The following is a 27,640-nucleotide window of genomic DNA, read 5'->3' on the forward strand; positions in this document are numbered from 1 at the left end:
CTGATCATTTTGTCTGGGTCATTTCGGCACGGGCGGCTGTCCATCTGTTTGAACGATCAGAAAATAAATAGGTAGAAGTCCTGCAATACCGCTCTAAATGTGTCGAGGAAGTGTATCATTTAGAGGACTACTTAGGTAGGCAAAAAATCCTGTGCAATACCGCTTTTCTCTGTGTCGAGGAAGTGAATCAGAGAAGAGGGCTGAATTTACAGGTCACTTAGTAAAGCGTAGGATAGGTAGAAGTCCAGTAAAGGTGTGTAGAGGAAGTGAATCATCTAGAGGGCTATATAGGTAGATAGTAATCCTGTATAAAACAGTTTTTCTTGTGTCGAGGAAGTGTATCAAGAGAGGGGTGAATTTACAGGTAACTTAGATAAGTGTGTGAAAGAGTGAGAGTGCAAGTGAGTGTGAAAGTTTCTGTCCTCGGTGGAGAAAGGTTGACGCACCTTTCCTGGACCGTTGCTTAAGTGTAACCTGGTAGGAGGGACACACCCGGTCTCACACCAGGAGAGGAAGAGTGAATGGTGTGTGAATGTTCATGGGGTAGAAACACACATATAGCTGAGTGATTTAAAGCTAAGAAAAACACTAGCAAGGGAAAGATTCATGAGGTGTTCCACACAAAAGAAAAGTGGACATCAGGAGATATTATATTAGTATCATATAAAGAGATTATCAAATGACCATTAATAATAAATAAGTTCTGACCAAACAATAATTTAAAAAGCACGAATAAGTTTAACAGCAAAAGCGAATACTAATATAAAAATAATTAAGAAGGAGAAATAAATAAATAGGACGAATACTAAAATAGATTAAAAAGAAGTAAAAAAATACAGGCCATAAATATGAATAAAACGGCGGTAGAAATACTGAGTGCTAGGTATCCCTTAGGCAAGGGAGAAATAGCGAAAACATCTGAAAAATGGGAGAAACGCACCCGAAAAATGGGCACCAAATGGCCAGAAGGAGGAACATTTGATGTCACGGTGTGTGAGGAAATGGAAACACTGATAAAGAACTATAAAGCAAAAGACACAGGAAAGAAGAGAAGCGCCAAAAGAGAAAGAGAAAAATAAGTACTCAACATGTTCAAAATGGAAGGAGAAGGATTGCTAAAGAACATATGAGAAGCCAGAAACATGTTGAGAAAAGATGACGAGAAAACAAACAAAAAGAAAGCAGATTGGTCTGTGGGACCCCCACCATATGTTGGTGGACAATATCCACAGGTGTCCGGAGTAGTATCAATAAAAGGAGAAATAGAAATGGAAGAAGAAAGACCCTTGTTTACATCCTCCCAAAGGATGGAAAAAGACTCAAAGAAAACAGAAGGAATCAAGTGAAGGGCAGAAATCAAGCCAAACAGATTGGATTGCTATGGAGAGCTGAGGGAAGCATTGGGAAGAATGAAAATGATGAAAAGAGATGATGGAGAACTCTCAGATGAAGAAATGGCAGATATTGAAGCAACAAACGAACTAATAGAGAAAGAAATGGACAGGATGAGGAGAATATTGAGAGAAAAGGAAGAAGTAGAGAGGAAGCAGAGGGAGGTAAGACAGCGGACAGGCAGAGACCTACAGGAGGAAGAAGGAGCAGCAGCTGAAATATGGGGAGATTACAATCAAGGCGTAAGGGAAGAAAGATTGAGGAATAGGAGAACATTGAGAAGACCTGAAAAATACAAGGGACAATATCCAATTCTAATAAAAGGAACCCAGGCTCACTATGTTCCATGGGGATCACAGGACCTGGAAGGATTGCTTTCCCGTCTGCCAGATTTGCATGATGGGGCAGGAAAATGGATAAGGATTTTTGAGGAACAAACCATGGGTAAACTGCTGGCTGTGGGGGATCTGAAGGCACTGTTGGCAAGGCTGGTTGGAAAGGCAAAAATGGAGGATATACTGGGGAACAGTGACCTGAGGAGAGAAGTGAGTGACCCACAAGGAGATGGGATGGACTTTGATTCACACCGCCCTGAAGTCTGGCGAGCACTGAGACTGGAATATCCGCCAAGAATTGACCCCAAGTCACTGAAAGGGGGGACACTGGGAGAAACTGAGAATCCAGCTGCCTATCTACATGAACAGATGAAACGATGGAGACTGGAAACAGAACGAGATCCAGAAGGGGACCCACTGATGACAACTCTATTCCGAAACTCAATAATAGAAGCCATGTCTCAATCAGTGAGAAGCAGGCTAGAGGATGTGGTGGGACTAACCTCAAAGACACACAAAGAATTATGTGACCATGTGATACATGCAGTAGAAAAACACAGAAAAGATGAACAGAGACTTAAAGAGCAGGGGAGAGACATTCAGAGGAAGCTGACTCAACTCCAATTGGAAGAATTGACAGAGGGAAGAAGAAAATCCAGGCCCCAGTAACAGCACCTATGACTGAAACAGGAATGGTGGCTGCAGTCACTCCAGGAGGGCCATATCCGCCTCCCGTGCCGCAGGCCCAAGTGCAACCCACATCACCAGTAGTGAATGTGTATGCACAACAACCCCGACAATGGAATAATAATAAAAAACAGCAAAAATCTCAGCAATACAATCAAAAAGGAGGAAATCGGGGCCCACAAGGGCCACCTGGAATTTGCTGGGGATGCCAACAGCCAGGGCATACCAGACGAAACTGCTCCACAAACCCCTGGCAACAGCCGGGTAACAAAAATCAAAGTAATTGGAAGCAGACTGACGGCTGGCAACAAAATCAGCAACAAGTCCAAGGTCCTGTGAATCCATGTGCAGGGCCTAATCAGGGGAACTAGGGGTGCCCAGAGAATCATACAGGGGAGGGTCAGTTTCCAGTACTAACTACACGAAATGATCAAAAACCTATGCTGCAGGTTCAAATAGAGAACAGAGGCACACCCATGATGGTTGATACTGGAGCCACTTACACCTGTGCAAGTCCAAATTATGCCTCTCACCTCCCCATGTCTGGCAAATATGCCAAAACTGTAGGATTCTCGGGACAAACGCAGTTAATTCCAATGACAGCTCCAGTTCGCCTGATAGCGGATGACAAATCCGCAACCCTCCCTATACTTGTATCAGAACACAACCCTGTCAATCTATTGGGAAGAGATGCCCTATGCAAAATGGGTATACAAATTCGATGTTTCTCCGAAGGGGTAATTATAGACAAGGCAGGGTTACACTTACAAATGGTAATGAAACAGGATACAGCAAATGTCTATTGGTTAGGGGATATTGAGACAGAAGTAGATAGGGTAGTCAGGAAATGGGGTAGGTTTATTCAGGCTCAGATACCAGAAGCAGAAAGAGGAAAGTCAGAATATCACTGCACCATGCAATATGATCCCTATCGTGATGATCTTTTAGAACAACTGTGGTTGTTAAATGCAAATCGGTACCAATAATGTCTCAGTACATAATTATAGGAAAACAAGGAGCAGCAATGGAGGTGACGGACATGGATGGCTCAGACTTTGTGGCAAAATGGTACAATGTTTCTGAAGCTGCCCCACACATTACCTTGCTGGTGAACAAGGGAATGGAGGCCAAGGATTTTGGGCCCCATGATGAAGCTAGCAAAAACAATTAAATGGAACAAGACAGAAAACCCATTGATTTATCATTCAAAAGATAAAGCCTTCATCAAGATACACCATACCACAATAATGACTGGAGATCCAAGGGAAGTGGAAGTTAGATCCCAACAGCTAACACAGCTAGGGGAAGCAACAGAATTAGAGAACCAGCAAAAACAGGAAATGGAGAAAAACACACCTCACGAGGTATGGTCATGTTACGAACCCCGTGGCTTTGAACGTCTAGGGTGATGGACATGAGACCCGTAACATAATTCATGTAAATTATAAGTGTAGCATGGAACAGTGAGAACAAATATGACACAACAACCATGAACTACCGTCAAACACAAATGGTTTATTTCTGAACACACGGTAACGGTTTGGGAAAAAGGGCTGAGCAGGACCCAAGAAATGAAACAATAGTGTAAAACACCCCTAAACTGATCTTGCCTGCCTCAAGAACCGCTAGGCTACTGCTACCATACAAAAATACAGTGGGTGGTCCGCTCAGGTCTAACTAGTGTTTATAGACAGTTCTTTCTACGGGAAATGTATGCCCAAGGGCAGCTAGCTCAAACTCCCCTTTTCCCAGAAACACACAATAGTTACCAAACAGAGTAACCAGCAAATTAATGAGTACTCTAAACACAGGACATCACCGTATCCATTACTCACATACAAAACAGAGGTCTAACAAAATTACCAACCAGAGTAACCAGCAACTTAGTGAGTAAACAAAAACAGGACACCACAGTGTCCATACTCACATACGGAAATATTCTCTCTCTCACAACAAACACAAGTGACTGGTTTTATATAATGGGATGTGTGATTGAAAAAACGAGTAACAGGTGGTGCAATGCACAGGAATGTTCACTGATTGATCCAATCAGCAGACACCTCAACGACCACCAATCAGGAACATACAGGACACCTGTGATTAGGGCAGAAGGAGAAAAAAACACAGGACACAGGATACATGTATCCGTAACACTCCCACCCTTAAAAGAGCAAACCACAATGGTTTGCGACACATGTACTATCACAACATCCAAAATTCACAAATCATCCTGCCGGGATAAAAAAAAAAAAACCTAGATCATTAAACACGAGACAAAGCATCTGCCAACACATTATCCAACCCCTTCTTGTGGCGGATCTCCAAATTATAATTTTGCACGACAAGTGCCCAACGCATAAGGCGTTGGTTCTGGTTGTACATCCGGTGGAGAAAAACTAAGGGGTTATGGTCAGTATACACTATCACTGGTAATGCACTGGAACCAACATAAACTTCAAAGTACTGCAGAGCTAACAACAAAGCTAGAGCTTCTTGTTCAATGGTGGAATAGTTTGTCTGACATTTGTTACATTTCCGTGAAAAATAACAGACAGGATGGTCCACTCCACTCTGGTCTTGCTGCAGTAGAACAGCCCCAGCACCTCTGGCACTTGCATCTACCTCCAGTTTAAACGGTCGTTCAAAATCTGGCGCAGCAAGAACAGGAGTACTACATAAGAGTGCTTTAGCAGTGTTGAAAGCAGTACGACAATCTTCAGACCATACAAATTTTCTCGCCGGACTGAGCAAATCCGTTAATGGAGCAACTACAGCAGAGACATTTTTACAGAAACTACGGTAGTAGCCAACCATCCCTAAAAAACGGCGTAGCTCTCTTCTGGTGGTAGGTGCGGGAAATGCGTTTATAGCCGAGACCTTGGCATCTAGAGGGCGCACCTGACCATGGCCGACCTGTTTACCAAGATAAGTAACAGTGGCCTTCCCAAACTCGCACTTTGCTAAGTTCAGGGTTAGAGAAGCGGTTGCTAGACGTTCACACACTACCCTTAGAGTGTTAACATGATCAGACCACTCAGTTGAATAAATTACCAGATCATCAAGGTAAGCACTACAATTAGGAACTCCAGCCAATACTGTGTTAACCAGGCGTTGGAAAGTGGCTGGTGCGTTCCGCATCCCAAATGCCATGACAGCATATTGTAGGAAGTGATCTGGGGTCACAAAGGCAGAGATGTCGGAGGCACGTGGGGTTAACGGCACCTGCCAGTAACCTTTTAGAAGATCTAGTTTGGTTACATAAGTAGAAGCACCAACAGTATCAATACAGTCATCCAGTCTGGGTAACGGGAACGAGTCGGGCACTGTGACAGCATTGACCTTCCGATAGTCCGTACATAATCTGGATGTCCCATCAGGTTTAGGAACCAGAATGCACAGAGAACTCCAAGGACTTGAACTTGGCATAGCCAGGTTATTCTCCAGCAAATAACCGACCTCATTCCTCATTATCTTTCTTTTAGAGACGTTGACACGATAAGCATGTTGCTTGATAGGTGCAGCGTTTCCAACATTAATGTCATGTTCTAACACATTTGTACATGTAGGAACATCATTAAAAAGACATGGAAAGCTGTGTAATAGTCTCACAATATCATCTGACTGTCTGTCCGTTAAATGAATCAGGCTTGACGGGAGAGACAGCAGCATCTCTGAATTGGGCAATCTAGCACACTGCTGCTGAGTATTGCGCAACTCCAAACCATCTCCGTCCACATCATTAACATGACCTCCCACTACAGCCGTAGCAGCAATAGAGACAGCCGACTCGGCCACTTTCTCTGGACTGTCTACCTGAGTGACGGGTCTGGTGTGGTATGTCTTCAACATGTTAACGTGGCACACACGAGATTGGCGTTTTCTATCAGGAGTCTGTATCACGTAGTCAGTTTCACTTAGTTTCTTTTCAATGACATAAGGACCAGAAAAACGTGCTGACAATGACGCTCCTGGCACAGGCAACAATACAAGAACTTGGTCACCTGGCTGCAGTGAACGAGAAACAGCCTGTGTGTCATAGTGTCGTTTCATCCGTTTCTGTGAGGAAGACAGCGCTTCCTTTGCTAGAGCACAGGCACCATGTAGGCGCTCACGAAAGCGACTAACGTAGTCCAACACACTTTCTTTCACACACAACTCTTGTGACAAAACTGATCCTTAAGGACTTTCATAGGTCCTCTCATGGTGTGTCCAAACACCAGTTCAGCTGGGCTGAACCCTAGGGATTCCTGTACTGTCTCACGGACAGCAAACAAAACTAGAGGAACTCCCTCATCCCAATCTTTCTCAGATTCCAAGCAATATTTACGGAGCATAGACTTCAGGGTCTGATGCCAACGTTCAAGCGCACCCTGAGACTCTGGGTGATATGCGCTTGACACACGGTGTGTAACTGACAAGGATTTTAACACTTGTTTGAAAAGTTTAGAAAGGAAATTCGTACCCTGATCAGTTTGTATCACCTTAGGTAACCCAAAAGTTGAGAAGAATTTGATCAACGCTTTACTCACCACCGGAGCAGTAATCCTTCGTAGAGGAATGGCCTCTGGGTACCTGGTGGCCACACACATAATTGTCAACATAAACTGGTTACCAGATTTTGTTTTTGGTAATGGTCCAACACAATCAACCATCACATGTTCGAAGGGTTCACCTATGGCCGGTATGGGACAAAGAGGCGCGGGGGAAATAACCTGGTTCGGTTTCCCAGTTACTTGACAGGTGTGGCAAGTCCGACAGAACTGAGCCACATCTTGCTTTAAACCAGGGCAAAAGAAATGTCGCAAAACTCGATCATAAGTCTTGGTGACTCCCAGATGTCCGGACCACTGGTGATCATGAGCGAGGGATAAAACATTTTGTCGAAAGGCTGTAGGAATCACTATTTGGTAAACCGCATTCCAATCTCCGCCAGCGTCAACATGGGATGTCCATTTACGCATGAGGAGATTACCATCAAGGAAGTATGCCATGTTTTTCTTCTTTAGCTCCTCCTCTGAGACAACACTAGAAAAACATTTAGCCAGGCTAATGTCAACCTGTTGGTTAGCGATCAGCTGCTCACGAGTAACTGGTAACTGTATGGCCTCAGCAACAAGTTCCACATCCTTCTTCCTTTCTCTGGGCTGTTGGTCAGACTGCACCAGCTTACCAGAGGTAGCACCCGAACTATCCTCTGGGTCACACTCTCTGAATAGAATCGTGTCTGACAAATCTATCACTTCACCCACTTGTCGTGCTTGAGCACGTGTGACAGCACAAGCGGGGAACAAATCTGGATAACCCTGTGCCAGCTCCTCGGAGAGAGACTGGTCACTTTTATCCAATACCTCCAATACGGGTATCACCTTTCCTCCAGCAATATCGTTGCCCATTATAAATGTCACACCTTTTACTGGCAACATAGGACGTACGCCCACTCTGAACAATCCACTGACTAACTCAGAGTGTACGTTCACAAAGTGCAATGGCACTGGGACAAATCCCATTTCAATTCCTTGTACTAACACATTGGAACCACAATATGTATTATTAGACAAGGGCAACACATCAGATAGTATGAACGACTGCGCCGCACCAGTATCTCTGAGGATTCTAACTGGACGCTGAGACGCTTCGTCATCTGATATAGAAACAAACCCCTCAAAAATGAACGGTTCATAACTGTGATCTGGGACAGGGACTTTCAAACCACATTCAGTATGAGGCCTCTGTCTTGATTCCGGCCTTACAACCGTACGAATCAGCCCAACACCCGTTGGCGGCCTGGCGTGCTGAGGCATCCCCGGTTTGCGTTTTAGCAGAAAGCAATCATTAACCATATGTCCCACCTTATGACAATAGAAACAGTGACGCACATCTTTTGGGCGTGCTGGATGTACTGCTGGTCGACTAGGATTAAAAGTTAGCAACTCCGCAACCCTGCCCTCCGTCCGAGCCGAAAACACGCTCTTATGCGTCAACACAAACTTGTCTGCCAATACAGACGCTTCCGACAGTGAGGATACTTTCTGTTCATTCAGATAAACTACAATGCGTTCGGGTAAGCAATTTTTAAACTCTTCTAACAAGATTAACTCCCGTAGAGAGTTAAAATCAGTTACTTTACTAGCACTGTGCCATTTGTCAAACAGATTTCCTTTGTCTCTAGCAAACTCCACATAAGTCTGAGTAGGAGACTTTTTATGAGACCTAAATCTCTGTCGATATGCCTCAGGAACAAGCTCATAGGCACGAAGAACAGTAGCTTTGACCACGTCATAATTCAAACTGTCTTCAAGAGGTAGCGCTGCCAGAACCTCCTGGCCTTTACCTGTTAGTTTACACTGAAGTAATAGGCACCATACCTCTTTGGGCCATTTCAATGCTACTGCTATACGTTCAAAAACACTGAAATAGGAATCAACCTCTGACTCCCTGAACACAGGTACCAAGGTGATCTGCCTACTAATATCAAACGTAGTAGACGACCCAGCTGGTGAGGATGGCTCACTAGCAGGCATAGTATGAGCAGAGACTAACCTCGCTGTTTCTGCCTCCAGTTCCATTTTACGCAACTCCAGTTCCATCTTACGCGTCTCCAGTTCTTGATCAAGCCTACGCGTCTCCAGTTCCATCTTACGCGTCTCCAGTTCCTGATCAAGCCTACGCGTTTCCAGCTCTGCCTCTAGCTTACGCGTCTCCTGTTCCTGATCAAGCCTACGCGTTTCCAGTTTGTCTAGCCTGATTTGTGCCCGCTCTTCCGCCTCCATTTGGAGCCGTGTCGAGCGGACATCCATCCTGGCATCACTGTCAGTCAGTGGGGAGAGTGGGTCATAACGGGGCAATGTGGCTGGAGCCTTAGTCTCGTCCTCAGACACTGATGGGCTTACAGGAACAGCAACCACATCCCCTACAGGAGCAGCAGACTCAGGCAGCGGTAACTCAAGCACTCGCTCGTTCAACAATATCGCTAGCACTACTTCCCTAACTTCTGCTTTCACTAAACCCCTCGGTATGGGTACAGAAAAGTGGTCAGCCAAAGCCTGTAGATCCACTCTACGGCAATTATCAAAAACCTCCCACGTAGGGTTTTCCAAAAATGCATCCAACTCAAAAGTAGCCATCCTAAACTAGCAACACGAGCCGTCGAATACTGAACACACAAAAAAAACAGGTAGTTACAGCTGCCAAGCTCAACACTGAACCAGACACTTACTAATTTGCATGAGTAGCATGGGATATATCCCGGACGAGCCCCCACTTTATGTTACGAACCCCGTGGCTTTGAACATCTAGGGTGATGGACATGAGACCCGTAACATAATTCATGTAAATTATAAGTGTAGCATGGGACAGTGAGAACAAATATGACACAACAACCATGAACTACCGTCAAACACAAATGGTTTATTTCTGAACACACGGTAACGGTTTGGGAAAAAGGGCTGAGCAGGACCCAATAAATGAAACAATAGTGTAAAACACCCCTAAACTGATCTTGCCTGCCTCAAGAACCGCTAGGCTACTGCTACCATACAAAAATACAGTGGGTGGTCCGCTCAGGTCTAACTAGTGTTTATAGACAGTTCTTTCTACGGGAAATGTATGCCCAAGGGCAGCTAGCTCAAACTCCCCTTTTCCCAGAAACACACAATAGTTACCAAACAGAGTAACCAGCAAATTAATGAGTACTCTAAACACAGGACATCACAGTATCCATTACTCACATACAAAACAGAGGTCTAACAAAATTACCAACCAGAGTAACCAGCAACTTAGTGAGTAAACAAAAACAGGACACCACAGTGTCCATACTCACATACGGAAATATTCTCTCTCTCACAACAAACACAAGTGACTGGTTTTATATAATGGGATGTGTGATTGAAAAAACGAGTAACAGGTGGTGCAATGCACAGGAATGTTCACTGATTGATCCAATCAGCAGACACCTCAACGACCACCAATCAGGAACATACAGGACACCTGTGATTAGGGCAGAAGGAGAAAAAAACACAGGACACAGGATACATGTATCCGTAACAGGTCACAACATGATACAGATGTTGGGTTGGTAAAATCAGCAAGTCCTGTGTTCGTCAAAACAAAGCCAGATGTCAAGCCCCCTTGGAGGGCTCAATACCACATGAAGCCACAATCGAAGGACTGATAAAAGCAGGAGTACTGATAGAAACACAAAGTTGTTGTAACACACCTTTGTTGCCGGTTCTTAAAGCAGATGGGAAAAAGTGGAGGCTGGTACATGACTTAAGGGCCATAAATGACATAGTACAAGTTTGGCCTGCTGATGTTCCAAACCCTCATACGCTACTCACCAATGTTCCCCCAGAAGAGAAGTACTTCACAGTGATTGACTTATGTGGAGCATTTTTCAGTGTGCCTCTGGCGGAAGAGTGCAGACACTTGTTTGCATTTACCTACAAAGGTAAACAGTACACATATACTCGGACGCCACAGGGATTTAAGCATTCTCCTCATGTGTTTAATCAGGTGTTAAGAAAAGACCTAGAAGATCTAATACTTGAAGGAACATTGATCCAGTATGTGGATGATCTGTTGATCTGCGCCCCCTCCTTGGAACAATGCCATGCTGATTCTATTAAGGTTTTAAAGCGACTGCCCAGCGACAGCCCCGAAACCTGAAGGATCTGGAGAAGGTCTGTATGGAGGAGTGGGCCAAAATCCCTGCTGCAGTGTGTGCAAACCTGGTCAAGACCTACAGGAAACGTATGATCTCTGTAATTGCAAACAAAGGTTTCTGTACCAAATATTAAGTTCTGCTTTTCTGATGTATCAAATACTTATGTCATGCAATAAAATGCAAATTAATTACTTAAAAATCATACAATGTGATTTTCTGGATTTTTGTTTTAGATTCCGTCTCTCACAGTTGAAGTGTACCTATGATAAAAATTACAGACCTCTACATGCTTTGTAAGTAGGAAAACCTGCAAAATTGGCAGTGTATCAAATACTTGTTCTCCCCACTGTATAACCAAAGGAAACAATGCAGCTGATGAAGCTGCAAAGAAGGCATCTAGATGCACCGTCCCAGTGATAACAGCACCAATGGTCATTATTGAATCCATACCGCAATTTCAAAGGGAATGGTTGAGAGGATTAATGGGACCCTCAAGGCTAAACTGAATAAAATCCGTGCCAGTGCAAAGCTCAATTGGGTGGATGCACTACCACTAGCTTTGATGAGTTATCGCATGCAAACTAACAGAAATACGCATCTAACCCCGCATTAAATACTTACGGGTCGACCCATTCCAGTGCCAGTTCTAAGAGGGCCCTACAAAGGACCCCCATTGGAACAATTAGAGATATGTAAGACAACTAACTGCTATACATAAAGTGATCTATCTCCAGGAAAAAGGGCGAGAACCGGAACCTGGACCAGAGGAGCCAGGGCCGGTGATTCCAGGAGATCGAATCTACATCCGAGTGTTTCGCAGAAAGTGGAACGAGCCCAGGAGAGAAGGACCATACAAGGTGATCCGAGCGACGCCCACGGCGATACAGATGGAAGGAAGCACAACGTGGTACCATCTGAACCACTGTACCAGGGTCCCGAGGAGAACCGGTCTCCCGTCAGCGAGCCATGAGGAAGCGGAGGATGTCAAGGCACCAGATGGAGTCCAAGAAGAAAAAGCAAGCACGAGTCCAAGTGCCAACGTCGAAGAACAGCAGGCACTCCCACCTGAAAATCCGGAGAGTCGGGAGGTGGGGTCTGATGATGTGGGGAATACTACTAATAGGATACCTGCTATGGCAGATGCCCCAAACACAAGCAGCGACCCAGGGAATGGAGAGACAACAGGAGAAGGAGGAGAAAGTGACCTTTCTACCATTGAGGGGGGTGACGTCTCCACCGGTGAAGGAAGAGACTCCTCAGCCGTTGAGGAAGGGGACTTTCCCACAATTGACTTCTCTGCCCTCACATGGTCTCCATCAACTTAAGAACTGTGGAATTGCTTTAATGGTAATAGCAGTTAATCTAGGAGAGATGGTGGTGAGTCTGTCTACATCTATACAATATTCTAGAGATAACCTTACTGAACCTGGAAGAATTGTTGTTGTGAATAAAGAACAAGTATCGTACATAGGATGGCCTAGATTGAGGAAATGTCAGATTGAAGGATATGCAATGTTTAAAATAAAATGCCTAAAAAATAATTGTGTAGAAGTTGAGCCAAAAGTAAATAGACATGGAAAAATAATGGATATAAAACAAGCTAAACATCTCACGATTCCATCAGGGCTTAAGAAATTGGCCCCTAAAGTTAGATTGAAGAATAGAATAAAAAGCATGTACCATTGGGGATAGCTCAAACTAGTATTTATATTACAGTCCAAGAAAGGACAGTTGAAGAAACTCAAAGATCCTTTTCAATACGAAAGGTAAAACCTTTGCCAGAAACAGCACTTTGTGGGTGGGCTAATCATCAAACAATGGGAGAGGCGATCTGGGATGAATATGGATGTCTAATAGAAATTAACAAAGGAAACATTACTTGGGAAATTACCTTAGAGGAATTGACACAAGAAAATTATGCAAAATATGTTTTGGAATTAGTTAGCACAAAGTGGCCAGAAGGAAATAATATAACAACAATCAATATTATTTTTGTTCCCACACGTCAAACTAGACAGGAAGGAGAAATAGAGACAGTCAATGTAACTATGGCAATCGCTCAAGGACCGTCCATTGTTGTAACAACTAAAGCAATGAAGGAAGACTCAGAAACAACAGAATCAACTGGGTGCTTTCAAAATGTATGGGAATCTTTGACTAATTGGGGAAACCAGGAAAATAAATAATCTAGCTCAGCACCAGCAGTAATACCGGAAATAATGAAAGCACCAACAAAACTAAGTAGACTATGGGAGGGAGCATTACAAAATGATTGGTACAGATGGGCACAGTATTCAGCTAAAGTAATTAATAAGAAAACAGATTGTCTAGTATGCTCCCCCTCCCCATTAAAGGAACTGATGGTAATACCAAGTCCACATAGCCACAGGGACTGTGCTGACTTTAAACGAAACTTCTGTCATCTCAAAAGATCAGAGAGACCCTATTGCCCTGCAGAATGCTTATCCTTCTTACGAAGTCCTGACCATCACAAATACTATAATCAAACAGGATGGGGGGAGTGGTGTAAAAAATGTGATGTCAGAATAGAACCCAGAAAAATGGAAGCACCGGACAAATATCGTATAGATTATAATCAAGATTATGAATGCCACAACAAAACGGATGGGGAGCATGATTTGGGAGAATTTAGGGGAAAGTGTGAGACCACATGGCACCTACAGTGGGGAAAAAAAGTATTTAGTCAGCCGCCAATTGTGCAAGTTCTCCCACTTAAAAAGATGAGAGAGGCCTGTAATTTTCATCATAGGTACACGTCAACTATGTTATTTGCAAATTATGGTGGAAAATAAGTATTTGGTCAATAACAAAAGTTTCTCAATACTTTGTTATATACCCTTTGTTGGCAATGACACAGGTCAAACGTTTTCTGTAAGTCTTCACAAGATTTTCACACACTGTTGCTGGTATTTTGGCCCATTCCTCCATGCAGATCTCCTCTAGAGCAGTGATGTTTTGGGGCTGTCGCTGGGCAACACAGACTTTCAACTCCCTCCAAAGATTTTCTATGGGGTTGAGATCTGGAGACTGGCTAGGCCACTCCAGGACCTTGAAATGCTTCTTACGAAGCCACTCCTTCGTTGCCCAGGCGGTGTGTTTGGGATCATTGTCATGCTGAAAGACCCAGCCACGTTTCATCTTCAATGCCCTTGCTGATGGAAGGAGGTTTTCACTCAAAATCTCACGATACATGGCCCCATTCATTCTTTCCTTTACACGGATCAGTCGTCCTGGTCCCTTTAGAGAAAAACAGCCCCAAAGCATGATGTTTCCACCCCCATGCTTCACAGTAGGTATGGTGTTCTTTGGATGCAACTCAGCATTTTTTGTTCTCCAAACACGACGAGTTGAGTTTTTACCAAAAAGTTCTATTTTGGTTTCATTTGACCATATGACATTCTCCCAATCCTCTTCTGGATCATCCAAATGCACTCTAGCAAACTTCAGACGGCCTGGACATGTACTGGCTTAAGCAGGGGGACACGTCTGGCACTGCAGGATTTGAGTCCCTGGCGGCGTAGTGTGTTACTGATGGTAGGCTTTGTTACTTTGGTCCCAGCTCTCTGCTGGTCATTCACTAGGTCCCCCCGTGTGGTTCTGGGATTTTTGCTCACCGTTCTTGTGATCATTTTGACCCCACGGGGTGAGATCTTGCGTGGAGCCCCAGATCGAGGGAGATTATCAGTGGTCTTGTATGTCTTCCATTTCCTAATAATTGCTCCCACAGTTGATTTGTTCAAACCAAGCTGCTTACCTATTGCAGATTCAGTCTTCCCAGCCTGGTGCAGGTCTACAATTTTGTTTCTGGTGTCCTTTGACAGCTCTTTGGTCTTGGCCATAGTGGAGTTTGGAGTGTGACTGTTTGAGGTTGTGGACAGGTGTCTTTTATACTGATAACAAGTTCAAACGGGTGCCATTAATACAGGTAACGAGTGGAGGACAGAGGAGCCTCTTAAAGAAGAAGTTACAGGTCTGTGAGAGCCAGAAATCTTGCTTGTTTGTAGGTGACCAAATACTTATTTTCCACCATAATTTGCAAATAAATTCATTAAAAATCCTACAATGTGATTTTCTGGATTTTTTTTCTCAATTTGTCTGTCATAGTTGACGTGTACCTATGATGAAAATTACAGGCCTTGTAGCTCCTCCAGTGACAGGCATGAGGCAAGAGGTCTTGATTTGAATACAGGGCTTTAATGCTGGTCAACCCGTGAGAACTGGTTTAAAGAAAGAAAAAATACATTAACAAAATAATGCCATATGCATGTCTCACACATCTGGCGTTATAATCAAGCTCATACAGCTAGACACTTTATGTATATTTTACACCAAAAAATGACGCACGTAAACACAAACACCCTCATAGCAAAATAAATAGTCAACAAACCTCATTGCTGCTTATCACACAGAGGTGCTAAACATCCTTTTAAATGTCCTTTATCTTCTTCTGTATACTTTCTTTGTAAGTATGCACTTAAACACGATAACAGTGGAAAAATAATTCACTTTTTGCGGTAAAGTTTCCTCGGTGCGTCGCTAAAGGTGCTCGGGTGACAACACTCGGGCGGAACCAATAATTAGTTCCGTCTTGCTGTAAACGTACAATTCAGAAGAAATTAAATAATAAAAAGTGCAAATACATGAAATAAACTAAAGTGCTAATACATGAAATAAACTGGCGACAGAGGCAGTTACACTCCCACCAAATCACAAGTGATTTCTTAAAACTTGGAGTCAAACCTACTGCATGAATAAATTAAATGAAACTCTGTCCTAATAAACAACTAATAAACTGTGTGTGAGTGTATGATAGAACCATCAGTCTGCTTCTAGCAATGTAACTGTTTTCTGAATGGGTCTCTCCAGGTAAACAGGTTTGGCTGTACGCTTTCCTCTTCCATCCAGGGAGGAGTCACTGATGAGTAACTTGAGTCTCCTCACTCTTTCATCACTTCCAGGATACACCTCGATGACTCTTGCTAGCTTCCATTGGTTTCGTGGTGTGGCAGCATCTTGTAACAGAACAATGTCACTGACCTTTGCATTTCTGCGATCTTTGGTCCACTTCTGTCTGTGTTGGAGATTCAGGAGATACTCTTTTTTCCATCGTACCCAAAAGTTGTTGGTTAAGAGTTGAACTCTGCGCCATCTTTTGTGGAGGTAGAGATCCTCCTTGACAAAATTTCCAGGAGGAGGGAGAATGATTGTGGATTTCATGGTCAAGATGTGGTTTGGTGTCAAGGGCTCTGGACTGGTAGAATCGTTCAGATGATCAGTGGTTAGAGGTCTGCTATTCACAACCGCCATAACCTCATATAGAAATGTTCGTAGGGAAGAGGAGTCAAGTTGTCTGGACGACTGTTCTAGAATGGACGCCAGGACACTTCTGATAGTGCGGATTTGTCTTTCCCAGACTCCACCCATATGACTTGAGGCAGGGGTGTTCATGATGAACTCGCAGCCCAAATCTTTGAGCTCTTCTTGATCCATCTCTTTCAGTGCTTCAATGAACTCACGCCTTGCTCCGACAAAGTTTGTCCCTTGATCACACCTTATCTGCCTTACTGATCCACGAATGGCGATGAATGAACGCAGAGCATTGATAAAGGCATCTGAGGTCAAGTCATCAAGTGCTTCAATGTGAACTCCTCTTGAACACATGCAGGTGAGCAACAGCCCATAACGCTTTAGCTCCTTTCTTCCTTCCTTAATGTGAAATGGTCCGAAGCAGTCCATTCCACAGTAAGTGAATGGAGCAGTTGTTTCATTTTACATTTACATTTTAGTCATTTAGCAGACGCTCTTATCCAGAGCGACTTACAGTTAGTGAATACATATTTTTTTTAATACTGGCCCCCCGTGGGAATCGAACCCACAACCCTGGCATTGCAAACGCCATGCTCTATCAACTGAGCTACATTCCTGCCGGCCATTCCCTCCCCTACCCTGGACGACGCTGGGCCAATTGTGCGCCGCCCATGAGTCTCCCGGTCGCGGCCGGCTGCGACAGAGCCTGGATTCGAACCAGGATCTAGTGGCACAGTTAGCACTGCGATGCAGTGCCTTAGACCACTGCGCCACTCAGGTCCATCCGCTCTTCTGGAAGGTCTGCCATCCTTTGTTGCTCTGTGCATCTTCGGAACCTTCTGCAACTTGTGCACTTGTGAATATGGGATGAAACAAGCTTGCTGCAACCCAGGATCCATATGCCATTGGATCGGAGTTCATTTATAGTCATTCCTCGACCTTGATGGTACACTCTCTCATGATAGTGCTTGACGAGCAATGCAGAAACATGACTGTCTCTAGGAAGTACTGCTGGATGCCTCACATGTGGATGTAGGGCAGCATTAGCTAAGCGGCCTCCTACTCTGATTACACCTTGATCATCCAGGAACGGACATAGTTTGTGCAACTGGTTGGCTTTGTCTTTGACCTTTGTCTCCTTATGATGTCTAAGGCGTTGAATTTCTTGAGAGAGAGTTGCTTCCTGGACCATCTTGATTATGGTCAGCTCCGCCTCTTTCCTTACCTCCAAGTTCGAGGCCTCACAGGACTTTGGCTTGAGACCTTTGATTTCCTTAGCACGGCGCTTGAGTCTGGCAACAGCCTTCACCATTCTTGCCCAGTCTGAGAACTTGTGTAGACGATCTAAAATAGTTTTTGCTTCTTCTGCCTGAGTGTCATGAACCTGAGCTTTCTTGACCTCTGGGTCACTGCTCTCGATCTCTCCCACCATGACAACTCCAGTTGGTAGCTCTTTTTGCCAAAGAAGGTCTGGACCTGTGAACCAGTTAGAAGCTGTGAGTTGTTCTGCTGTGACACCCCTTGAGGCGTGGTCAGCTGGGTTGTCTTCTGAAGCTACATATCTCCATTGTCTGGCCTCTGTGCTTAGCTTGATGCGTTCAACTCTATTTGCTACAAAAACATGAAATCTTCTGGCTTCATTACTGATGTATCCAAGTACAACCTTTGAGTCAGTCCAGAAACATTCTTGTTGGCAGTCTATTTCTAGTTCTTTCTTGAGCATGTCACTGGTCCGGACTGCTACCACTGCTGCTGACAGCTCGAGTCTTGGTATGGTCGTGACTTTAGTAGGAGCAACTCTTGACTTTCCCATGACCAAGGAGCAGTGGACCTCACCTGATGTACTGACTGCTCTTAGATACGAGCACTCTCCATAGCCTGACACGCTGGCGTCAGAGAAGTGGTGGAGCTCATAATGCTGGACCTTGAAGCTTGATGGCAGATAGTATCTTTGGATTCTCACACCAGCCAAGTTTTTTAGATCTTGCAACCAAGACTCCTACAGGGGTCGAAGGTCATCAGGCAAAGGATCATCCCAACTGAGCTTGTCACGACACATCTGCTGCAGGATCTGCTTTCCTACCAGGATGAAGGGTGCCACAAATCCAAGTGGGTCGTACACCGAGGCAACTGTGGACAAGACCCCTCTGCGGGTAAGTGGATTTTCTTTGACAACCACTCTGAACTGCAGCTCATCAGAAGTCACACACCACTGTACTCCTAGTGCTCTTTCCATGTGTGGTTCTCCCAACATCATGGTCAGGTCCTTGACGGCTTTAGCACACTCTTCCTCAGGAATTGTGGCTAAGACTTCTTTGCTGTTGGAGATGAACTTGTGCAATCGAAGTTTGCCTGTGCGACAAAGCTCTCTTGCTTCCTTCACTAGTTGGATTGCTTGGTTTTCAGATTCTACACTTGCCAATCCATCATCGACGTAGAAGTTCTTCTGGATGAACCTGATGGTTTCTTCTCTAAAGCGTCCTTGTCCTTGAGAGGCAAGGTGCTTCAGGCCATAGTTAGCACATCCAGGTGATGAAGCTGCACCGAACAAGTGGACCTTCATTCGATAGATGGAGGGCTGGGCTTTAAGATCTCAATCCTTCCACCACAAGAATCTGAGGTAATCTTGGTCCTCTGGCTTAACATGGAACTGGTGGAACATACGTTCTATGTCACACATAACTGCCACACGACCCTTTCTGAACCGAAACAAAACTCCCACCAAGGTGTTTGTTAATTCTGGGCCAGTCAGGAGATGGTCATTCAAGGCTGTCCCTTGAAACCTTACAGAGCAGTCAAAAACGACACGGATCTTACCGGGCTTTTGGGGATGATACACCCCATGGTGGGGGATGTACCATGCTGGGGTCTTGCTAATATCCTCTTCAGGGACAAGCTCGGCGTCTCCACAAGCTATTGTCTCATCCATAAAGGTCTTATAGTCTCTGCAGTACTGCTCATTTCCCTTTAACTTCTTCTCCAGACATCTGAGACGGTGGATGCCACATACCTTGTTATCTGGTAAGTTTGGTCTTCCTTTCTTGAAGGGAAGTGGCATTTCATAGTGCCCATCATCCTTGAGTCTGATGCCACTCTCCATAATTGACATGAACTGGAGATCCTCTTGAGAAAGGTGTTCATCTTCTGAAGCCCTTTCTACAAAATCAGATTCCAACACCTTGATGACGTCTGTTGGAAGGACTACTTCTTTGATCTGTGTTCTACAGACATAGTGCACTTCGTTTGGGAGATTTGGAAGAACTGATGTCACTTGCTTCACAATGACTTGATGGCTTATTCCAAAGGCATCTCCAAAGTCAAGACATGGGTTGCCATAGCCGACTACACTCCAACCCAAGTCTGTTCTCTGAGCAAAGGGCTCATTTTCTTTTCCAGCAACCACTTGTCTTGGTACAAGAGCTTGAGGACAGTTGTAGCCAATTAGTAGGCCGATGTCACAGCTCTGCAGAGGAGCAATTTCATCTGCAATGTGCTCAAGATGAGACCATGCCTTGGCAGTCTCTGGTGTGGGAATATGATCTCTGTTTGCAGGGATGGATTCTCTTGAGTAAGTTACTGGCAGGTAGATTATCTTATCGGAGTAGAATCCTCTTATTTGTAGATCAGTCAGCCTTCTGCTAGGCACCACTGTATTTCTTGAAGCCATTGTGGAGAGCTTTAACTGGACTGGTTCATTTTTAGTGTGAAGCACCTTTGCTGTCTCTTCAAGGATGAAGGTCGTGTCACTCTGTGTATCGAGAAGAGCGTACACAAGAACTTCATGATTTGGCTTACTTGTAGTGGACAACCACACAGGAATGACTGAGGATGTATGGGTGCCTTTAACATTCTGGATAACTCTGTTAGATGTTACGTCGCGTGGTGGTTTTGTCACCCTTTCTTGTGAACGATCTGTCATTCCTTCTCTTGACTTGTCACTCTCCATTTCTCCATCAGTCCTTGTTGACATTCCTCTTTCTTTGCTGCGATTATCGTGTAGGCAGGTTGGATGTCCTTTCTCACAAGTATCACAGATCCTTCTATTTTCACACTCCTTTGAGCGATGGCCAGGCTTCAGACAGCCAAAGCACAACTTCATCCCTTGAACAAACTTGACTCGCTCAGAGATGGTTTTATTCATAAATTTCCAACACTTGTGTAGACTGTGACCTGACTTCTCACAAAAAACACAGCTTGTGGAGGAAGCTTTTTCATCTGAGTTAGTTGCTAGTACCTTTGCTCCGAGAGCTCTGTTCTTTAAAACCTTGATCTGCTCACCTTCAGCAGGTTTCAGAGCATGGAGAGATGTTATTGGGTTATTTGCAATCTTAGCTTCACGTGTGAGAAACTTTACAAACTGCTGGAAGCTTGGGAATGTGTGACTTTCTTCCTCCACTTCTATGACGTTTCTGTTCCATCTCGAGGTCAGCCAGTCTGGAAGCTTTGCAAGTAACTTCTGGTTCTCATTGCAGTCATTAAGTACTTCGAGGCCTCTGATCTGAGTCATAGCAGCCTCACAGCTCCGAAGAAAATCAGCAAACTCTTGAAGTTCGATACTGCCTTTGGAGCTTATCTTGGGCCATGCCTCCAGCTTATCTCTGAATGCTTTGGCTATGAGGAATGGATTTCCATATCTTTCCTCGAGAATCCTCCATGCTGCGTGATAGGCTGACTCTGAACCAAGCAGGAAGTAGCTCTCTATAGCCTTTTTAGCAGGTCCACCCACATACTTTCGCAAGTAATATATATTTTCTTCGGCTGGAATGTTTTTCCGATCAATGAGTGTCTGAAATGAAACCTTCCAGTCATTGAATCTGAGTGGGTCGCCATTGAATATTGTTGGTTCAGGTATAGGAAGACGACCTGCACTGATGGACTCTGCAAGTGCTCTAACAAGAGCTGCTGTGCTGTCATCCTGCTTTGAATGTGCCCGGTCTTGTGGTGAAGAATGGTGCTGCAACAGATTATTTTCATGTTTAACTTCTTCCTTTTCCTTCATACAGACACTTTGATGGAGTAGACTGCTTATTTCTTTATCTGAGCACTCACTCTGATCATACACTCGCTGACGTGCCTTAGCAGCCTTTAACTTTTTAACTGTCTCTAGTCGCTCCAGTTGTCTCCGCTTTGTATCTAGCACCTTTTGTCTCTCTGCAGCTTCAGCTTCAAGCCTTTCCAATTCCTCAATGCAACACTCTTGTTCTAGTAGTACTTCTAGAGTAGCTTCATTGGCAGCAACTTCAGCAGCGGCATCTTGTCTGCTAACAGAAATCCGACTTGAATGTCTGGAGCTGCTTTGAGCATGAGAGGACTTAGTGCATTGGGATTTGATACTTATCTTATCTGAGGCTACAGACTTGAATATAGACGATGTCGCCCTGTTGCCTCGTTGTTCATCTCCTCCACCGTTATCTGCTGTCTCCAAACGATATTTTGCAGTTTGGATGATCTTCCTGGTTACTGCATCACAGGTGTCAATTCTGCGACGTGTGTCATGGTCAGGGTTGTCTATGCGCCTTAACTCATCATAAGCTCCCGAGTGGCGCAGTGGTCTAAGGCACTGCATCGCAGTGCTAGCTGTGCCACTAGAGATCCTGGTTCGAATCCAGGCTCTGTCGTAGCCGGCCGCGACCGGGAGACCCATGGGGCGGCGCACAATTGGCCCAGCGTCGTCCAGGGTAGGGGAGGGAATGGCCGGCAGGGGATGTAGCTCAGTTGGTAGAGCATGGCGTTTGCAACGCCAGGGTTGTGGGTTCGATAAAAAATATAATGTATGTGCTAACTGTAAGTCGCTCTGGATAAGAGCGTCTGCTAAATGACTAAAATGTAAATGTAAAATAAGCAATGTTCAGATTCTCTGAGGCAGCACTTATTTTGCTTATGTGTTCATGTAGCAGGTTGTTTGAGCATTGTCCACTCAAAGCTTGCTTGGCGTCTTTAGCAATAGCATTCCACTCCTCATAGCTGACAGTGAAACGGTGAGCAAATCTTCTTATTTGCTCATTGTACAGTTCTTGGCCCTTTTCTGTTAACTTTCGGTCTCTTTGGCTTCTTCGTGGTTCTTGTGAGGAAGTGTGGTCATTAGCTCTTGTGCCTTTAGTAGCCTGTGGTTGCATGTCTATGCACTGCTGCTCTATACTTTCACCTACATTAACCTGCTTTATCCCAGAGGTAAGACTAGGCTCTGACATTGTTACTTGGTGTACTTAAATTTGGGTTAAATCTAATTTGGCCTGTAGCTAAGTGATTCAGCTCCCATTAGCTATTCACATTTATACTATTTTTACCACTAATATTATTTTTTAGAACATATTCACATCTACTTCACACAAATCAATATCACGTTGTTCTATGAAATGCAAAATTCAGTCTCTTGGTTGTAGCTTAGTTAACACTTAAACATACACACAACTATACCGTATGAATATGAAGGCAAAAATGTGTCAGTCTCTTGTGGGAAATAGTTTAAGCTTCTTTGCATCAGCTGGATTCATGGTAAGGCGCCTGGATTCTTCTGTGGATGCTGCGGCTGTGTAAATGTCAGGAGCAGATGCACACTCTTGGATATAGAGATGTCCCTTCTTGTCCATGGATCACGGCTCTTTGGTACTGTCTTCCTCGTCTACTCATGCAGAGCAGATGAGTTCTCACTGTAGCTCCTCCAGTGACAGGCATGAGGCAAGAGGTCTTGATTTGAATACAGGGCATTAATGCTGGTCAACCCGTGAGAACTGGTTTAAAGAAAGAAAAAAATACATTAACAAAATAATGCCATATGCATGTCTCACACATCTGGCGTTATAATCAAGCTCATACAGCTAGACACTTTATGTATATTTTACACCAAAAAATGACGCACGTAAACACAAACACCCTCATAGCAAAATAAATAGTCAACAAACCTCATTGCTGCTTATCACACAGAGGTGCTAAACATCCTTTTAAATGTCCTTTATCTTCTTCTGTATACTTTCTTTGTAAGTATGCACTTAAACACGATAACAGTGGAAAAAGAATTCGCTTTTTGCGGTAAAGTTTCCTCGGTGCGTCGCTAAAGGCGCTCGGGTGACAACACTCGGGCGGAACCAATAATTAGTTCCGTCTTGCTGTAAACGTACAATTCAGAAGAAATTAAATAATAAAAAGTGCAAATACATGAAATAAACTAAAGTGCTAATACATGAAATAAACTGGCGACAGAGGCAGTTACAGGCCTCTCTCATCTTTTTAAGTAGGAGAACTTGCACAATTGGTGGCTGATTAAATACTTTTTTTCCCCACTGTAAATAATGATATGTCTTGGAATGCATATACTCCGCGCAGAGCAGTTTATCAGGTGGTGGGATTGAGTACTGGAGTGATAGCTACTAGTGGAGAGCCTATTGACCCTGGGGAATGTGAGAAGCAAAAACTGGCAATGCCACTGATCTCTCCTTATGAGGATCAATCGGTGGCAGTGGCAGATTTATTTTGGATTTGTGGAGGACAAAGAATTAGAGCCACTTTGCCTAATGGATGGAAGGGAATATGTGCTAGGGTACAAATGCTTCAGGAAAAGGTTATATCAGAATGGGAGGTGGAAAAAACAACAAATCAGGACACCCAGGACAATAATAAAAGGGTAAAAAGAGCGTATGAACATGACCCCAATATATACTTAGATGCAATAGGTCAACCCAGAGGAATTAAAGCAGGATTTGAATCAATATTTGTCTGGATTTCACCTAACAAAAACCTAGAATGGATCAATTATATTTACTATAATCAACAAAGGTTTATTAATTACACAGACTCTGCGTTAACAGCTCTGGGAGAGCAAGTACAGGCTACAAGTAGAATGACATGGCAGAATAGGCAGGCTTTAAACTGGCTGTTGGCAGAAAAAGGTGGAGTTTGTGTTATGTTTGGGGATGAATGTTGTACCTTCATTCCCAATAATACTGCTTCGGATGGTTCATTCACTGAAGCAATGACTAAGATCAAAGGACTACGAAAATAAGTTAAGGACAATGCTGGGCATGACGCTCACACTTGGGATTGGATGGACTTAACTTTGGGAAAGTGGGGAGCAATGTTACAAAAATGTCAATCATGATAGGCATAGCACATGTAGTAATGGGAATGGTCTTTTGTTGTGTACTGCCTTTGTTAAAATCACTTTTGATCCAAACCACAGTAAAGCAAATGACTGGACAGACAATTGTTAATAAGTCAACCAAAGAAATACACCCTGTTCAGGGAGCTCCAGGACAGTATGTTAATGAATATGGAAAGCCCTGTAATATTAAAGTAGGACCAATGGACTGCCCATTTGGGAATCCTGAATGTCTGTATGGTGTTGTCCCTGGGGGTGGATGGGCCTGTCATGGTTACAAAGCTCAACAGCAACAATTGGAGGTTAGCTTAGAGGGAAACCTTCCGGATTTGTACCCAGTACCCGACTGGGCTCCTTGTCCTCATCGGGATGGGTCAGACAATGAGGAAGATACATTGGTCTGAATATATATTCTTATAAAAATGTAACCACAGATGGCAAGGCTAAGAATAAGTATATGCACATGCTTACACTCATTTTATGTTAACTTTTGTTTTATTGGTTGGGACTTAGAAAGTCCCAAAGGGGGGAATATATGGATGATTTTCTATATATGGATGATTTTCTAGTACATATGTTGTAGAATTAAACACCCATATGCCTTAAATGCTTATGGATTGAGAACCAGTTGAAGGGTTAAAACAGAGCAGAGACATTTATTTAGTGCAAACGCTGTGCTTTTGATAACTCCCTGCAGCTGGTCTGGGTATGTCAATGACATGTGATGGAGATACAACTCCTCGTGGTGGCTGTGTGGAGATTGGAGTAACAATGGAACTAGTGTTATCATTTGTTTGTGCTTATGACCTGACACATAGCCACATACACAGTCACAAGCAAAAACCATAGTGGCTCAGGGTCCTGGGAGGATGCTTTTTGGGATTGGCTTAAATGTATGTGGTTGAGAATGGGTTATGGCCATGACATGTTTAAACCATGTTTATGTATTAATTGATATGTTTTATAATGTGTTATGAAATGATAAAGATAAAACAGAATGAACATGATTGATACTTTGTACTTCAGATGTATGTCTGGATATTGAATATAGTCAATACAGAGTGTGATTGTTCTTTAACGTACGTAGGTATATAATTTTTTGAGTCACGCCACTAATAAGAGACAGAAGCCCCACTTAGAGAAATGCACGTAGCCTCGTGAGTAGCCAACGTGATACTGAAAGATGTTATTCATTCACATAGAGAGGAGTAACTATGTATGTTGTATAAGCATGACTATGCATTTGTGTCTGTATAAAAGGAGAGCTCCGTGTCAGGGCAAGCAGTTGTTCCATGGAGCAAGCTCGGCTTTGTTACGCAATAATAAAGTCAAATTTTTTGATTCACAAGCTCCATTTTCTTGAGAGATATTTTTGAGTTGACTACTTTTGAGTCAAATATTTCTACGACAGTTGGTGCATGCTGGGAATTGTATGAGCGAGTGCGAGTGGTGTCTGGAGTTAGATCGCCTGTGTTTTCTTTTTTGTATCCTTTTCTTGGTGGTTTTCTATGCATAATTGTTTTTAGTGGTAGAATTAGGTATGTTGTATTTCTTGTTGGAATTGCCCTGGTTTTGGTGGGGATGGCGATCCACATGGGGACGCCATCCCTGTCACTTCGACACGGCTTCAGGTGTGTTACTGAAGCTACTGTCACTGTGGAGGAGTTTCTGGTCGCCGTAGGAGATAAGGTAGGCTATGAAAATGTTTCTTATGTGTCGCGGATGAATATATTGGTTGTGGTTTTCCTTAAAGAAGAGCGTCTTGTCGATCAGATGGTTGAGCATGGCGTACTTCTTAAAGGTATGTTTATTCAAGTTACGCTGCTTTTTTCTGAGTGGGAGCGTGAGCTATTGGAGCGTGAGTTATTGCGGTTTGGTAAGTTTGTGTCATGGCTGAGGTTTATGATGTGTGGAAGTCAGGCGCAGGACACCGAAGCTTAGTCCAACAACGTTTACTGAGAAAAACCACCAGGCAAGGATACAGTAAACGGCCTCAAAACAAAGAGAGGCGAGCAATACGCAAACCATGCGTATAACAAATAACAAAGAAACAGAATACCAAAACACGCAGCACTACGGACAGGCGAAAAACAACACACAACCTAACTAATACAACACAGGCAACTTATAGAACACGTAATCAGACACAAACGGACACAGGTGTGACAGACAGACAAAAGCAATCACACATAGAAACATTCAACGGTGGCAGCTAGTACTCCGGGGACGACGAACGCCGAAGCCTGCCCGAACTAGGAGGAGGAGCAGCCTCGGCAGAATCCGTGACAGTACCCCCCCCTTGACGCGCGGCTCCAGCCGTGCGCCGACCCCGGCCTCGGGGACGGCCAGGAGGACGCGGACCCGGGCGCGTGGGATGCCCACGGTGGAACTCCGTCAGGAGGGATGGATCTAGGATGTCCCTCCTAGGCACCCAGCACCTGCTCCTCCGGACCGTACCCCTCCCACTCCACGAGATACTGGAGACCACCCATCCGGCGCCTCGAGTCCAAGATGGTCCGGACTCTGTACGCCGGGGCCCCCTCGATGTCCAAAGTGGGCGGAGGGGTCTCTCCTATCTCATGTTCTTGGAGTGGGCCAGCTACCACCGGCCTGAGAAGAGACACATGGAACGAGGGGTTAATATTATTGTACTCAATAGGCAATTGTAACCTGTAACACACCTCGTTCAATCTTCTCAGGACTTTAAAGGGCCCCACAAACCGCCGACCCAGCTTCCGGCAGGGCAGGCGGAGGGGCAGGTTTCGAGTCGAGAGCCAGACTCGATCTCCCGGAGCGTATACCGGTCCCTCACTGCGGTGGCGATCGGCGCTCGCCTTTTGTTGACGGATGGCCCGCTGCAGATGGACATGGGCAGCGTCCCATGTCTCCTCCGAGCGCCGAATCCACTCATCCACCGCAGGGGCCTCGATCTGGCTCTCGTGCCATGGTGCCAGGACCGGCTGATAACCTAAAACACACTGGAAAGGTGTTAAATTGGTGGAGGAGTGGCGGAGAGAGTTCTGGGCCATCTCTGCCCAGGGGATATACCTAGACCACTCCTCCGGCCGGTCCTGGCAATAGGACCTCAGAAACCTACCCACATCCTGGTTGACTCGTTCAACCTGCCCATTGCTTTCTGGG

Source organism: Coregonus lavaretus (assembly GCF_964263955.1).
Source record: "Coregonus lavaretus genome assembly, chromosome: 29".
Taxonomy (NCBI): Eukaryota; Metazoa; Chordata; class Actinopteri; order Salmoniformes; family Salmonidae; genus Coregonus; species Coregonus lavaretus.